The sequence below is a fragment of the Macaca fascicularis genome, chromosome 4 (assembly GCF_037993035.2).
Source record: "Macaca fascicularis isolate 582-1 chromosome 4, T2T-MFA8v1.1".
In the NCBI taxonomy this organism is placed as follows: Eukaryota; Metazoa; Chordata; class Mammalia; order Primates; family Cercopithecidae; genus Macaca; species Macaca fascicularis.
Genome location: NC_088378.1, coordinates 77,872,705 through 77,890,182, shown reverse-complemented (window position 1 = coordinate 77,890,182; position 17,478 = coordinate 77,872,705). Strand labels below are relative to the sequence as shown.

The 17,478-nt window shown below is 34.9% G+C and overlaps 1 long non-coding RNA gene across 11 annotated transcripts in view; it reads left to right on the top strand.

The window, feature by feature from the left end:
- The window catches only part of LOC102119720 (uncharacterized), a 1,100,133-nt gene that overhangs the window by 109,571 nt on the left and 973,084 nt on the right, over positions 1–17,478 (top strand). The gene's annotated exons all lie outside the window — the stretch shown is intronic.

Genomic DNA, 17,478 nt, shown 5'->3' with positions numbered 1-17,478 from the left:
CTGTGTGGAGTGCCATCATGGTGGATAAGGCCATTATGGAATGCCATAATGGTGGAGAAGGAATTCTGTAATTCCATGGTTGGTAATTTTGGCATAAGCATATCATGGAGAGAAGACAAATCCATATCCAGAGTGTCTATTCTGGTAGGGACAAATGCTTCCATTTCCACAATCGAAGTGGTCCAATGTAATCAACTTGTCACTAGGTAGCTGTCTGATTATCCCTAGAAAGGGTGTCATATTGAGGGCTCACTGTTGCTCTCTGCTGCTGGCAGATTGGGCACTCAGTGGTAATCATGGCCAGGTCAGGCTTGGTGAATGGAAGTCATATTGCTGAGTCCCTGCATAACATCCATCCCTTCCACCATGGTCACTGTGTTCATGAGCCCATTGGGAATGACTGGGGAAGAGGCTGACTGGTGTCCACAGAAGAGTCATTCTATCTATTCAGTTATTAAAATCTTCCTCTGTAGTGTTCACTTTTTGGGTAGCATTCATATGGGACACAAATATCTTCACATTTTTACTCATTCAGAGAGATCTATTCACATACCTAGTCCTCAAATTTATTTATCATAAATTTTACAATCATGTTATTTCCAAGTGCCTGAATCTGTATATAACTGTACCTCTGGTCAGTTTTCCTTTCAACCAAAGAGCACAGGTAGGTGCACTTCCCAGAGTTCTGTCCCATGGGAGGATTTCCCTTCACCACTGCTCTTCAGTGATGTGTCAGAAAGGGGCTGTAGTGCTGCAGATATTTTCTTTTGGGTGGTGGCCACATATCATGTAGAACTGCCTGTAAACTAGGACTCAGTCTTCTCTTTCTCTGTCAACTGATCTTAGAGAACCATCCATGAAGCCATAGGTGTGGGCTGAGAGAGAGAAAGGAGTGTAACAGGAGTGTGGACCATGGGCATTTGCCATATCAACAGCTTCATACCAGGTACTAGGGAATGTGTGCATATAATAATGTTTCAAATTCAATAATAATATAAAGATAGACAACATTAAGTGCCTAGGCATTATTCTAAGCACTTTACAGGTATTAAATCACTAACCTTTTACCAACAACCATGTGAAATATATCCTATTATTATCCCCAATATATTGGTAACAAAACTGAGTGTCAGAGTGATTAAATAACTACTTAACATCACACAGCTGGTAAATGGTAGAACTGGGTTTCAAGCCCTGAATTTCGGCTAATTGTTTGAATTCTTAAACACTGTCTTTTGTCTTCCCATATTGTATGCATATTTATAATAAGGGTCAATTAACAAAAGACCGATAGATGAGATTCTCCAACCAACAGGAATGATGTTGAACCTAATTAACTTTCAAGACAATAGGTAGGGTTAGTTTGAATCAGTGATTTAGTAGAAGATACTTCTCTGACTAAATCCTTAGGTTGAACATTTGCCCCGATGGTATCATAAATGTGGTTAAAACTTAGAGTCAGAATAGCTGGGCACAGTGGGTCACGCCTGTAATCCCAGCACTTTCGGAGGCTGAGGCAGGCGGATCATGAGGTCAGGAGATCGAGACCATCCTGGCTAACATAGTGAAATCCCGTCTCTACTACAAATATAAAAAATTAGCAGGGCGTGGTGGCGGGCACCTGTAGTCCTGGCTACTTGGCAGGCTGAGGCAGGAGAATGGCACAAACCCGGGAGGTGGAGATTGCGGTGAGCTGAGATTGTGCCACTGCACTCCAGCCTGGGCAACAGAGTGAGACTCTGTCTCAAACAAATAAACAAACAAGCAAAACCACAACTTAGAGTCAGAATAAATGTTTGGAATATAATCATTGGTTGACATTATGTTTTTGGAAAACAATTTAACTATTCAAAACCCCATTTTTTTCACCTATGAAATGAGCTTTCATGTCTCTCTGGTAGATTTCTCTCAAAGATGAAGTGAAATAGCACTGGTGAAAGGCCTTTGCAAACTGCATAGCACCCTACATCATTGTCTTCAACACTATAAGTAATAAAAATGATATTGACACAAAATTCCAACATACATATGGGTAGTATATAATCCTCCAAATGTAGAGTTGATACTTGCCTCTGACATTGCCTGGTACCTGCTCTTCCCTTTGGAATATTATGCTACTTTCTGAATAACCAAAACTACACCTACTTTTGTCCTTATATGTTCCAAAGCCTCCTGGTCAGCTTCACTGTTGCTTTCAATAACCTAAAACTCAACATTTTTAGTGCTGAAATCAACATCTCTTTCCTAAAACAATTCATTCAGTCTCTAATTCAATTGATGATACCAAAAACCAGTCAAGAAAGCCATAAACCTGTCACTCTTCCCATTCCCTCACCCCTGCTCCAATCAGTTACTAAATCCTGCTGATTTTTGCATCACAAATATTTCTTAAACTATTCCTTATTGCCATCTTCATTGTCTCTGCCCTAGTTTAGGTCTTTCTTTCTCTAATTTTGAATATTGGCTGGAAGAATATCCTAACAGATCCCTGAGACCCTAGCCATCTCTTCTTTGAATCACATGCCACATAGCCATCTGGGGTATAGATGTAAAACAAAAATATAATTATATCAATTCTCTGCTACCTTCATACAGATCTACTTAACCTACAGAATAAGCTCTTTAACATGGCACCCAAGGATTTCCTTATCTGCCCTTGTCTGTGCTTCTAGCCTTCCATCTCCACAATCCTTGTCTTATGCTTGATGTTCTAGCACAGTAAATTGTTCATAAATACCTAAACACACAATATCTTTCTGCCTCCAGTGCCCTTCTGTAGGCACTCCGCTCTCCTGCCTGTGTTTTCACCAGCCTGCATTTAAACTCTGAATATTTAAGACTCCTGTAAGAGATCGTGAATCCTTTACCTTTAAAAAGTAGGAATCGTAGAATCCAAATCTGTTAGAGAACTTAAAAATGATACAAAAGAAGATAATCTCTTAATAGCTGTCAATTATTGACCCCATACTATATGCCAGACTCTATACATGGTGCTATCATGCTTTCCCATCTAATCCTCACAGTAAGCCTGAGAATAGGCATTATTAATTCTATATAACAATTAAGGAACTGAGATGCAGAGAGCTGTGTGTCTTATCCGTGTTCATACAGCTAGGAAGTGATAGAGTCATTGTGTAAACCTCAATGCATTTGTTGATAAAGTCTTTGCTTAAAACTGCCTGTATATAAAATTATTATAATACTGTCTGTCGTTTCCAAAAATAAGATACCAGAGAAGATGCCAGGGAAGGAAGTGGAAAAACATTGTTTTGGCTTAAGTATACAATATTTAGGGCATATACATAGGCATATATATAGGATATACACAGCAATGGCCTTCATTTTCTTTTCTCCTCTGGATACTTATTCACTTAACAAAGATTTAAGGGCTCTCCTACTACTTCCAGGTCCTGTGCTGAAAGATGCTTTAGAAAAGTTCCCTTCTTTTAAGAACATATGATTCTTTTTGGATTCTTTTGGCTTTCTCGTTACGAAAGCCTACACTTCTCTAGAAATAACAGAGGGAGCTTAGAGAGGAGGGCCGAGAAAATGTTCAGTGCCAGACTTATTCATTTGAATATTACACTCATAATAATGATGATGATAGTAAAAATATGTGCCAATCTTTATGTTTCACATATTGGACATGCCTTTTGCATATATTATTTTATTTAATCCCAACAAACATTTGAGATAGGTGCTATCATAATCTCCACTTTCAGGTGAGAAAACTGAAGCACAGAGAAGTCAAATTATTTGGGAAAGGTCAGACAGATAAAAACTCTGTTAGAACAGAATTGGAATGTAAACCCAAATGACCATGATATATATTATGAGTACTCTAATAGCATATATAAAGAGTGTCTTTGAAATGCAGTGGAGGGAATTTTGTTTAAATGTGTGGTTGAGAGGGAAGACTTCACAGAGGTGGTGTCTTTGACCTGGATTCCAAAGCAGAAAGCTTGAATTTTCCAAGCCAAGGAAGTGGGGAATGGTGTTTCTCATAGTAAGAGAAAAATAAATATAAAAGTCTGGAGGTGTAACAGTGGTGATTTATTTTGGAGAAATGGCAAGTAATTCAGTGTAGCTAGAAATGGAAAATTAGAGTAGAAACACAGTTTGTGGTCATATCATAAATGGCAAGAACTGTCAGCAGGGAGTGGGAAGCCATGAAGTAATTTTAAGAAAAAGGGAGAGAGATGATAATAGTAACAGTTAACATATAGCTCTTGCTATATGTCAGACACTATTTTAAGTGCTTTACATATTTTAACTCACTTAATTAATACTCATAAGAATCCCATGATGTACATAGACTGTTGATTATTATCTCCAGTTTATAGCAGAGAAACAAGCAGTGAGGTTAACAAGTTGTTCAAGAATCATAGCTAATAAGTTGCAGAGGTGAGAGTAGAACTCAGACTGTCTAGTTTCAGAGTTTTTTGTTCTCACCAGCATACCATACCACATTTTTTATGAGTTTTGAAGAAAATCTCTCTGGAGGCAGCATAGGGAATGAATTAAATAAGTGGCTAGACTGGAAACAAGGAGAACCACTTGCAGTGGCCCACGTAAGAGATACTTGGGGTCTGAACCAGGTTAGTGGATATATCCTCCAAAATCAGAGTGGAAAATTGAAAGGAACTGTAACTGGCTTGTTACAGTTATTGATAAAGATGTCCAAGATGACAGGTTTATGCTGGTTGAAAACTTAAGTGATTAAAGAGGGAGCAGTTAGGTAATTTAGAGTTGAGAACATGTGCAAGTCACTAGGTTGTGGTAGAGATTTTCAAATGATAATAAATAATTTAGAAACAGAAAAACAACCCTGTATGACTCAGTCAAAACAAATCTTCCAGTTGGATTAAACCTGCAGCTATCATTTACAATCTTTGCAATAATTCTGTATTTTGCAACTAAGAGCATATTAATGTCTATAGAGGATGTAGGAATAAAAGCAGGCTGGAGGATAGGCAAAAATGCTTTAAGAGTTTTGCATGTATTTTTGTGGATATCTTGTTGGGTGGACCAGAAAAATGATTTGAAGCAAATAGTGTCATGAAGTAGAAGGCAGAAATATGGTCTGAAGAGCATAGATCAGTATGATAAGATGGACAGAATTCCTATCAAAATGTGATAGTCACTATAATTAACATCATCATTGCTGTCATATTGAAGGCTTAATCTGTGCAAAGCATATTCTTAATTTTACATTTAAGTTTACCGTCAAGCACTTTACATGCTGATCTCATTTAATCCTAAAAACAACCCTCTTAGGCAGACATTATCATTATTATTATTATCACTGTACCTATTTTATAGATGAGGGCAAGTCTTAAAACAAGTAAGTGGCAGAACCGTGACTCAAACCCAGATTTTCCTGTTACTAAAGTTTTTATTCATCTGGAAATATGAGTGGGAGTGTAGGGAAGACGGCCTAGAAATGTGCAGCACCAGTTTTCTACATACCAACATTTACAAATTAAACCTTTTAATATGAGATAATTGTAGATTCACATACAGCTGTAAGAAATAATACAGAGAGTTTATATGTACATCTTACCCAGTTTTCCCCAGTGGTGACATATTGCAAAACCAAAGTTGTATATCACAACCAGGATACTAATATTGATGCAGCCAAGATTTAGAACATGCACATCCTGTACATGTTTTAAATATACTCCTAGGTATTTACATTTTTTTGGCATTGACATAAATGGCATTATTTTTAAAAATGTTGTTATCCATGTGTTCAGTACTAATATATAGTAATAAAATTGATTTTTACATGTTTATCATATATCTTCTGACCTTTCTTAGTTCACTTATTCATTCTTTTTTTTTTTTTTTTGGTAGATGCCTTGGAATTTTCTATGTAGACAATCGCGTCATCTACAGTTAGGAAGAGTTTTCTTTCTTCCTTACTAATCTGCATGGCTTTATTTATTTTTCTTCCTTTATTGTACTGAAGATAACTTGTAGCATGTGTTGAATAAGAGTGGTGAGAGTGGATATCCTTGCCTTGCTCCAGATATCGCAGGGAAAGCATACAGTCTATCAACATTAAATATAATGTTAACTTACAGCTTTTTCATTAAAAAATTTTTTTATAGATGTTCTTTATCAAGTTGAGGAAATTTCATTCCATTCCTAATTTTCTGAGAGTTTTAATCACGAATAAGTGACCCATTTTGTCAAATACCTTTCCTGCATTAATTAATATGGTCATGTAATTTTTCTTAATATGTTATCTAAAGCAATATTAAGAATAAACCTCACTTGATGATGGTGTACATTTTAAAAATATTGCTGAATCCTATTTGCTAATATTGTGTTAAGGATTTTTTCACATCTGTATTCATGAGAAATATTACCTATAGTTTTTTTGTATTGTCTTTCTCTGGTTTGTTAATAGGTTAATATTGGCTTCATGAAATGAATTCAGACATGTTACCTCTTCTATTTTCTGGAAGAGATTATATAGCATTGGTATTACTTCTTTAAACCTTTGGTAAAATTTTCAGCGAAGCCATTGGATCCTGGGGAATTTTTTGGAGTGTTTTAAAATTGCGAATCAAATTTCCTTAATAGTTTTAGGGCTATTAAAATTACCTATTTCCTATTGGACAAGTTGTGATAATTTATGTTTTTTAAGGAAATGGTTTATCTTGTCTAACTTGTCAAGTTTGTATTTACAGAGTTGTTAGCAATATTTACTTATTATCTTTTTATGTCCACAGAATCCATAGTGATAGCCCTTATTTCATTCCTAATATTGACAATTTATATATTTTCTCTATTTCCTTTGTTAGTTTTGCTAAAGAATTGCCAGTTTTTCTTTTCAGAGAAATGGCTGTTTGATTTTTTCTATTGTCTTTGCTTTTAATTTCATTGATTTCTGCTCTTGTTTTTATTATTTTCTTACTTTTGCTTACTTTGAGCTTATTTTCTTCTCTCTTTCTAGATTCTTGAGATAGCTTAGACTATTGACTTGAGACTTCATCTTTCCTAATCTATGCACTTAGTGCTACAAATTTTTCTCTCAACACAGTTAAGCAATTTTTATGTGTTGTATTTTTATTTTCATTAAGGTCAATAAATTAAAAAATTTCCTTTGAGATTTTCTCTTTGAACCATGGATTATTTAGAGTGTGTTGTTTAGTTTCAAATATTTGTAGATTTTTTCCATTATGTTTCTATTATCAATTTCTAGTTTGGTTCCACTGTGGTTATAGAACACATTCTGTATATTTTCAAACCCACTTAGATATGGTGTATAATTCTTTTCATAGGTTGCTAGGTTTGGTTTATAAGTATTTTGTTCATAAAAGATATTGGCCTGTAGTTTTCTTTCTTCTACCTGGTAACACCCATTACTCACATTAATGGTAGCAGATTCCAGTCTGCTGTATCAAATTATCTTAAATTTGGTGGCTTCAAACAACAGAAATTTATTCTCTTACAGTTGTGGAGGCAAGAAGTAAAAAATCAGTTTCACTGGGCTGAAATAATGGTACTGGCAGATTAACACTCCCTGTGGAGGCTGTAATGGGAGGGTCTGTTTCTTGACTTTTCTAGCTTCTGGTAGCTGTCAGCTTTCTTTGGCTTATGGCTGCATCACTTCAATTTCTGCCATTGTGATCACATTTATATTGGGAAATTTCTATTATTCCATCTTCTACTTTATTGAATCTTTTCTTTCTTCCTTACATTTATTCTGTTGTGGAACCCACCCACTGAGCTTTTTTGTTTCAGTTATTGTGTTTTTGAGTTCTAAATGTTCTATTGGTTCCTCTTTACATCTACTTTTTTTTTTTTTTTTTTTGCCGAAGGTTTCTATTGCTTTCATTTGTTTCAAGCATATTTTAATAACTTGTTGAATACTTTTTATTAAGTCTACTTTAAAGTATTTGTCAGATCATCTAATATTTCTGTTACTTCGGTGTTGACATCTGTTGATTATCTTTTCTCATTCAGTGTGACATCTTCCTGGTTCTTGGAGCCACAGTCTTTGCTGTGGTGTTTGGCTATAGTAGGATGGTTATTATCTGAACATTTTGTCTGGCTAAGCTGTCCCTTTCCTGATCCTTTTCCTAGAGAGAGAAAGCTTTTGTTGGGGCTTTGATCTGTGTCTAAGTTTTTGTTTCCAGCTTCTTCACCTTTAGTTCTGGTAGAAGGCAAGAAAAAAACCGAGGGAACTTACTACCATGGTATTCTTCAGGTCTCGAGGTTGCAAGTAGTCTTTTATCTTTGCTTTCCAGTCTTATATTTATTGTATAGGAATGTCCAGAGTTTTCAATTGTACATAACCTAAGAATAGGAAAAAGTACATCTACTGCATTTTGCCAGAAATTGAAGTTCTATATACCTATTTGAAACTCTATTTATTTTTAAACTCTTTATAATCAAAAATTTCAAATACACACACACACACACACACACGAAGAGAAGACAGCATAATGAGCTCTATGCTTCAAAAATGATCAGTATTCTGCCTTTTTTGTTTCTTTTTTTCTCACAAGACACTATTTGGGGGAGATTAGGGTACTATAAATAAAATTTTATTGAACTCTAATTTGTTTTATAGGATAGCCTTTGATTCTTCATTAAGTTATTACTTAAAACTGTTTTGTACAAAGATTCATGTATTTTCTTCCTTGAGATATTTCTACATATTATTCATTGAAACTGATTTTACGCACATATAATATTCTGAGCTGCCAATATGCTGCCATATATGTTTATTAGACATGACAAGATGAGACTTTTGGTCACTTTAAATAAATGTAGTTAATTAAATGCTTAATTTTTCAAATGCAGAAATGAATATTTTTCATTGCTTAAATGACTCAGAACACTGGTTTGGGAAGACTCTAACGTAGAATTGTGAGCTTGAATTTATGAATTATCTACCTTTCGCTCTGTGTTAGTCTTTAAAGATGAATGCAAATTTAAAAAAATTTCCTGACTAGCAAAATTCAAAAGCAACTATGATCTGTATTAAGTAGTATTTTTGGTAGGTTGCTAATTTATTATATGATACATACTTTAGTTTTTAGAATCTGAAATGCAAAAGCTGATTCAACAAAAATCCAATACTGTAAAGAGTAGTAACCATAAAACATGGCTTTCTGTGGCCACTGGTGTCACTGAGGCTTGCTGTCAACTCAAAATCCTGCACTATTTCTTCTTCTCTGGAGGAGAAAATATTAAGCAGTTCAGTCCACAAATAAGTGAGAGAAAAAACTTGCTACAGATAGTTTAATGACATACCTCTCAGGGTAAGTGTAGTTTTAGTCGTGGTAAACAAAGGACAAATGATAGCCCATCCAAATTGAGTCTGAAATTTCTTCAGGTATCTGAACAGTATTTATCCCAACAATAATGTGAGTTGTCTCTGTGTGTCAAGAGTTATGAAGCCAGCCTTTCAGAAGAGTTAACACACATGACACTAGATTTCTGTCTTGAAACTTTTTGGTCTAAAAATACAAATGTGGGACAGTTGTATATTTTAATGGAGGGCTAACATAACCTTTATTATTCCCTCTTTCTTGCTTTTCCTTCCCGTAAAGTTATATATTTCAGATTCTTGATGTAGACTGCTTTTGGAAATCTATAGATTAAACTGCTAAAAATAATAGGTTTATAGAGTTCTGTTAGCGTAAGGCTCTTGAAATAAGTGGGATTTTTCTCTATCCCCTTGTTATTCTGTATAATTTTTCTGTCACTTCATTAGTGACTTCTAGTTCTTGGATTTATTTATTTAAGTTAGTTATTCCTGCTTCTGTTTTCTCATATCCTCTGTTTATGTTTGTATTCGATAGTTCTGGCTCATTGTATAAGAGGAGAAGTTCGCTGCTTTAGTGAGATTCGTGAGTACTCTGGAATGTAGAGGCTGTGTTACTGTCCTTTTATTTCCAGCATGTAGCACAGTGACTGATACATAATAGACTCTCAGTCACATCTCGGTTAAAATTTTGAGATAGTGTTATTTGAATTCAAGGACAGATGGGACTTGCGTGAATTTTGTATTTCAATAATCCCTCCTCTTGCATCCTAAAACACAACAAAGCACACAAAATGCCCTAAAATAAAAATCATTTTCAATTAATTTCTTAGTAATAACTATAGCTCTCTCCCAGCTGGACTCCTGATTTCAAGATGATAATAGCTATAAATGAACATTGAATTGAGTTAAAGTAAGTGTCCTAGAATCTTAACCTGCAGGTTCAATTGCAAGGTCCTTCCAAGATACTTCTCTTTCTTCTTGCTATGATTTCTGCTCTTGCTATCTCCTTTCTTCTAAGCAGAGGCTCTATGGGTTCCTTATTCCCTCTCCACTACCCTTTAATCATAGCATTCGGAGTATATCAGAGAGACAGTGTCTATGTCTTTTAGGTAGTGGCCAATCCATGCTATACTTAAGAGAAAGAAGACATCCTCTTTCTCTCTCTCTCTCTCTCTCTCTCTCTCTCTCTCTCTCTCTCTCGTGCGCGTGCATGCACGTGCTGTCTGTCTCTCCCTCTCTATCTCTCTGAGACAGGGTCTCACTCTGTTGCCCAGGATGGATTCCTGTGGCATGATCATAGTACACTGTAACCTTGAACTCTTGGGCTCAAGGGATCCTCTTGCCTTTGCCTCTTGAATAGCTAGGATTGCAGGTGCATGCCACCAAACCTGGCTAATTTTTGTTAAATTTTTTTGTAGAGACAGGGTCTCACTATGTTGGCCAGGCTGGTCTCAAACTCCTGAACTCAAGCAATACTACCACTTTGGCCTCCCAAAATGCTGGGATTACAGGTGTGAGCAACTGCACCTGACCAAAGACATATTTTTCTTTAACCTCTGTAATTGGCGGCTAAAGCAAATCAGTATTGCATTTTATCCTTTCTAGTCTCAATTTTCTATTGAGCCTCAAGTGGAACAAGGCCTGCTATGCTTCTGTGGAACTTTAAAATTACGCTTAAGGGAAAAAATCTAAAAGAAATAATGTGTGAAAAATTATTCTTCTTTACTTTTAGGAGCCTCAGATGATTTGCCTGTTTCAATAGGATTTTCTTTCAATATTATCCTATTCACAAGGGCTAAAAGAATCTTCCATAGTATCCCAAATTGATTGAACCCTGTGTAACCAAAGAACAGCTAGATATATGCCATGGCAAACATTTGTTGAGTATCGACAGGTATCAGGCACATTGCTTGGTGGCACTGGGGAAACAAATATGTTTCATATTCATATCCTTAAAGACTCTCAGCATAGTCGGGAAAAAGGATGTTAAGAAATAAGTGCCAGAATGGTGAAAGGGGGTAAAGTAATATGAAACTGCACATTATATAATAAGAGGGGCTATTGCTTCTCTCTGATGTAGGTGGTAGGAGGTCAAGGCATGCTTCCTAGTGGACATCACATTAGAATTGAACAACGAAGAGCATAGGAGACAGTGATTCCACTGGAATCACCCTGGAGGCCAAGAGACTGCAGTGGTTGTTGACATAGCCTGAATGATCCATTAGGCATTTCCTCAGAGATTTTCCAGATCTCCAGAACTGATGTCTCATACTCACTTTATATCTCTGAGGGTTGTTTTAGGGTCTCTAGACCAATCCACTATTGTAGTTTTAGTTGGAGACCCTCTTGTATTAGTGATATTTCCCACTGAACTGTTCCCTTCACCTGGGATCATTCTGCTACGACTATGCCACACAAAAGGACATTAGAAAATATGATATGAAGCTCTCTTTTCTCCATCATGTGGTTCTGAACTGTTTTGAGCTGGTTTGGAAGAGCAAGCAGGCAAAAAGTCACCATGAGTAGAGTGATAGATATAATGCAAATTTGGCAATGATATGAGGGGATATATGTTCTTATATTGAAGAAGTGCCTTTGGGTCTTACAAAAAGGGACAAAAAACAATAATATTTACTTAAGCAACATCTCTTGTTTTCCACTTAAGGAGCCCACCAAGCATAGTGCTTATACTATTCTTCAAGGACTAGTTTATACTAATAGCATATATTATTCTTCAAGGAATATTATTGAGTCACTAGCTTGGCTATTCTACTTTGGTAGGATGGAAGCTTTTGTTACTAAGTACATTGAAAAGGCTGTGTATTTTGGTATAAAAAGAATATAATTAAGTTTCTAGCTTTAAAAATGTCAGAATCTGCCTTAATCAAGCGATCAACATTAACATTAGTTGTAACACATGTTGACAACATGAATCCCTTGAAATGATGTTCTGAACAGAATACAATAGCTCTTCTGTGGTATTCTTGCCAAAACTCACAACTTAAAAAGTTTCTAGGTCATGAAAGATAAGGAAAGACTGAGGAACAATTATAGATTAGAAGAGCCTAAGGAAAAATAACAAAGAAATGCAATGCGGTGTCTAAAACAGAAAAAGGACATTAGTGGAAAAATTGGAGAAATTTGAATGAAGTTGATAGTTTAGTTGATATTATCGTACAAAAGTCAGTGTCCTGGCTTTGATAACTATGTCTGAGTACAAAATGCTAACACTAGGGGAAACTGAGTTGGGGTATATGGAACTCTGTATTATTTTGGCAAGTTTTTTTTTGATTTCTAAAATTAGCCAAAACAAACAGTTAAAAGATCTTCATACATATGTAAATGCCATATAAATATGCAAATGGAAATAAAAGCAGATTTATTATTCATGTATTTACATTGCCAGTGATTGTTAATGGTTATTTTAAGTTTAGAGGTGTTTATATAAATATGGACACTACAAAGTTTTGAATAAGTTTTAAAAACAATGTTATTCACATTAACTCAAAGTTTTTGGTTTGCTTTGAGTGGTTTTGGTTGGCATTCCTTCTCTTTAAGCTACACTTTCTAGATATTGTTCTAAGCATTGATAATGATATTTATAGTAGATTGTTGAAGAAATAGGATTAATCTTTTTGGTTTATGAAAACAGTAAGTACTTTTTGAGGATTTACAGAGGTAAAATTGGCTATCAGTCCTTGGAAATGCTGTACTGATTAATTTGTTTGCTTTTTAAATTTTTTTATTTCTGCCGCCTACCCACTCTCCACCTTTTTGGACTACAAACCACAATGTTCTTGCCTTCTCTATTGCCCTCTAGGGGTAGACTAGAGAACTTGTACTATTGTGAATTCCTGAATGTGCAGTTCAGGGAGAAAAAAATAACTTGTAAGTTTCTGAATTTAGTGGAGATAAATACGGATAGCTTAGAAATATATTTACCAAAATCACAGCCTCAATTTTTGTCTAGCATTGCCAGCATGTTGTTTATAGACCTATTGTTTATTTTGGCATATGCAAGCCCCATTAACCTTGTGCCAAGTGGAAGACTTGGGGGCATAGTAGATGCTTTATTCACGAAGGCAATGTTAACAGAAGCCTTCAGGATCAATCTCTCATCTGCGATTCTTCCTCCTTCATCATGCACACCCTCTTCCCTCAGATGCCTCAGGCTCTTTGTTCCCCTTCCTAATATTAAAACCCATTCTGTTAGCACTTTTTCAGAAATAAATGTTTGTTAAGAATTAAAATGTTATCTAACCTATTTCTGCTTTTGGATAAAAACCCTACACATTTATACCCTACTAATAATAGATTATTCTTCAATTTATTTGTTTATTCTTTCATCTCTCTCCTATTCTTTGGAGTTCAGGTGTTAGTAGCACCATATTTGCATAGAATATTTTCATTTGCTAAATTTTAAAAAATCTCAGAAGTATCTTTACCTTTTTTTGGTAACATTGCACTTTTACAGCATTACTGAGAATTTATTTTCTAGGACTATAAGGCTAAAGTGAAATTTAAGTCACATTTCAATATGGTGCATATTTTAATTCTTGACAGAAATATAACTTTTCTGAGACAAATTTATTTTATGAATGCATAAAAGAAATATATATATGAGTTAATGAAAGCTTGCAATTGATATTTTTAGACTAGAAGTTAACTGAGGCCAGCTGAACATGTTAATTAGTTGACTATGTCATTTTTAAATAGAGATTCACAATATGACTTTGAACTTATTAATATTATGCATTTCATTGTTGTTTTCCTATGAGCTGTATGAAACTCACCACAGTAGGCAGCTGGATGGTTTCAATAGCTAATGACTGAACTTTTCACCTCAGGCCTTGGTTCACATTAGGCTGTGGTTTCAAGTGATTGACAGCCATTTCATAGTAACCCGAAATGAATTGGGGGTCAAAATCATCCAAATGATGGAGAGAAAATGCCCCCGTTAGAAAAAAATAAAGGCAGAAGTAAACTAACCAGTGTAGTTGAAACTAATTGGCCTCCTTATTGGCAAAGGATTGAACGGGCACAGGGACTGAATTAATCTCTTGAATTCGGTGGCAGATCCTTGCAGGTTGAAATTGTGAATTGGCAGGTTAGCATAAGGGGCGGCTGTATCCCCCTAGCATGTGATACTTCTGTTCTGTGAATTTCCATTTTGTGGAGCTGTCAATCTGAGGCTTTTGTGAGCATTAAACTTTCTTTAAAAACAACACCACTAAAAAAAGAATGACCCCACCTCCTAAACTACCACATAAATCAGCTTGATTAGTAATCTCTATTAAGAGACATTGAGTTTTGAATTGGCTGGGGTATTGTAGGTCCAGAATGAAGGACTTGGCAGGCCCAAATAGGGAAGTTTGAACATCTGCCCTACTCCGTCCTAGCACTTCTGTGAGTTTTAAGCCTGTTCACAAATGGCCTAAATTGTAAAAGTGCAAACTGTAGTTCTCCACAAGCAGTTTTTCAAATAACGTTAAGGGGTGAATATATAGTATTAGTATTTATTGAAGGTGTAGAAATTCCATAAAATATTTTATATTGAGAAAGGTAACAGTAACAGACCTTTATATTTGAGCCCATTAATGCCAGCTTTCTTTTAGCATTCTTCTTTTTCTGTAACCAGTGAAGTTTGATCTTGAATTTTTATTCAAAGCTCTGTAAACCAAAGCCACAGATGGGGTATTGCTGTGTCATTTCCATGGCCTTATACAGATTACAGAATGTATGCAGCTGTCCCATACTCCCTTAATAGACCTTCAGCTTTTCAATACATCTTCCACTGATGGCATTTCTGTGGATAAACATCATTTCAGAATGAAATGTGCCAGATGTCCTGCAGTGCACTTAGGTACAACAAGGCACTTTTTAAAAAAGTTGCGCCTATATTATTTACTCATTTACAGAATGTGACTTCTGGGATATACATTGGAAATCCAAAATTTGCTGAATGAGAGAGGAAATATTATAAATAGTTTTTAACTCATATATACCTTAAAATTCCCTTAAATACATTTTTTCCAGGCCATAAAGAAATCAATGTTTTATATCCAGATTTCTCATAATTTTTTCCTCTAGGAGGCATAACTCAATCAAAATCTCTGCTTACTACTGAATAGAAATAGTCCTTTCTATTGAGGTTAAAAATCACTAGATCAGGGATTTGGAATATGTATATGCCTATATATACACATATATATAATTTTCCTTTAGTATAGCTAATTTTAAGAAGCATTCCTTTCAACATTCTTGAGTTTTATATTCCTGCCACAAGAAAATATTATTTTCAAGTTCTGTATTTTGTTTTTGTTGTTGTTAAGAGACTGGAATAGGTGATCCAAATGAATGTAAAACACAGTGAGAAATGGTAATTCAGGATCATTCCAATATCAGAATTTGATTCTGTCATATCAAATGCAACTATACCACATGCTCAAGTGCTTCACTGACTATTGACTTATGTCGTTTAACATTTTTTACATACATACCACTCTTCAAAGACTGCAAAATCATCAACTCTAAGGACCATATCTCCTGCCACTTAATACACCTTGTTGCTGAACACAATGTGAGATTTTAGTCAGTGGCTGTTGAGTTGATGACTACATTTATGGTAAACTAGAACAAGGAGATATGTATTAAATTTTTCTATGAGGAAATCCATTTTCACTTATAAGTGCTTATAGATTATACTGAAGATATAGACTTCACTTAATTGTGATATTGCAAACTGTGGTAGCTTTAGTGTTTTTCAGCATGTTTTATATGCATTTTTCATTTTTTAAAAAGTGAGGTTTGTAGAGGCAGTCCACTAATAGCTGATAAAACTGAGGAATAGACCTTTAGATAGTCCACAACTAAAGGAGATTGTGCTAGGCCGTACTTTGAAGCTTCTGAGAATCCCTAGGAATTATTTAAAAGAGACATGTCCTTCAATGTTGCATAAACTAGTTATCTATGAAATGTTTATCCTAAGCAAAATAATAATAATAATAATAATAATAAATCATAATGAGAAAATGTTACTCCAGGAACACTGACAATTATTTAAAATTTTACTATGTATTTAATTCAAAAAGTGTGATTCTTGAGGCTCTCTACTTTTCTATGTGTACACTCCCTAAGAAAACTAGCAAAACTTTTAATGATTTATCAAATCACTTAATACTTTTATATATTGCCAATTTACCTCTTCCTAACAGCAATGCTCCTCTTAACACAAAATATACTGCATTTAGAAAACTGAAACATATTTATCATTTGTTTTGCTATCAAAGTTTTGAGAACATATCTGTGCTGTACTTCTGTCTGTGACAGCTGTGTGGTTAATTTTTCGATCCCTGGTATGTAGCTGTCTCTTTCGGTGCTGCTGTGTTTGCAGCCATGCTGTCAACATCCACCAGAGAGCAGAGCAGCTCCAACCCCCACATCTTTCATGCTAGAAATAGATGGAGACAGTAACACAGTCAGATCCTTGGCCAAACAACGCGGATTGCAGTTCATTTCAAAGGTCAGCACATATTTAAGCTTGCTTCATTACTGCCACCTTTATGCCTGAGATTTTCATTTAAAAAAAAAATCAGTTTACCCAGGTTCCTTTAGAGACAGAAAAATGAAAGTGCTGAGTCCTATTTTCATTTGGAGATATCAAGCTTTTTATCAAATTATAGAGGTGGCGTTTCAGAATATTTCATATCTGATCAAGAGGGAAATCCAAAAATAATTTTCTCTTTATTCAGGAGTCTTTCAGGCAGGAAAACTGTTTTATTTTTTACTTAATATTGTGCTCATGTCAATCATTTTAAATTCATAGAGAAAGCAGACATTTAAAAACAATCTATAATAAAAATATTTTGGAGTTTAATATTTTTATTTATATTTTCTAATGAAAATACTACAATTTGTACTCTTTCAACATGTTTTAACTTATCAACTAATAAAATAAATTTACACAGTTTCCTTTTTTATATTAAGGATGGTGAACAAGTGAATAATTATAAAACACTTTCTAGTTAAAAAGAAATAGTTTGCCTCTTAAGAAAAAAGCAAGGATGGTTTATTTTGTTTTAAATTGAATCTGTCCTTTTCCTATTTACTACAAGGATCTAACATACGTAGGAAGAATATGATACAGTATATATTAGGAATATTAATATGACCTGTGTATATTAAAGATT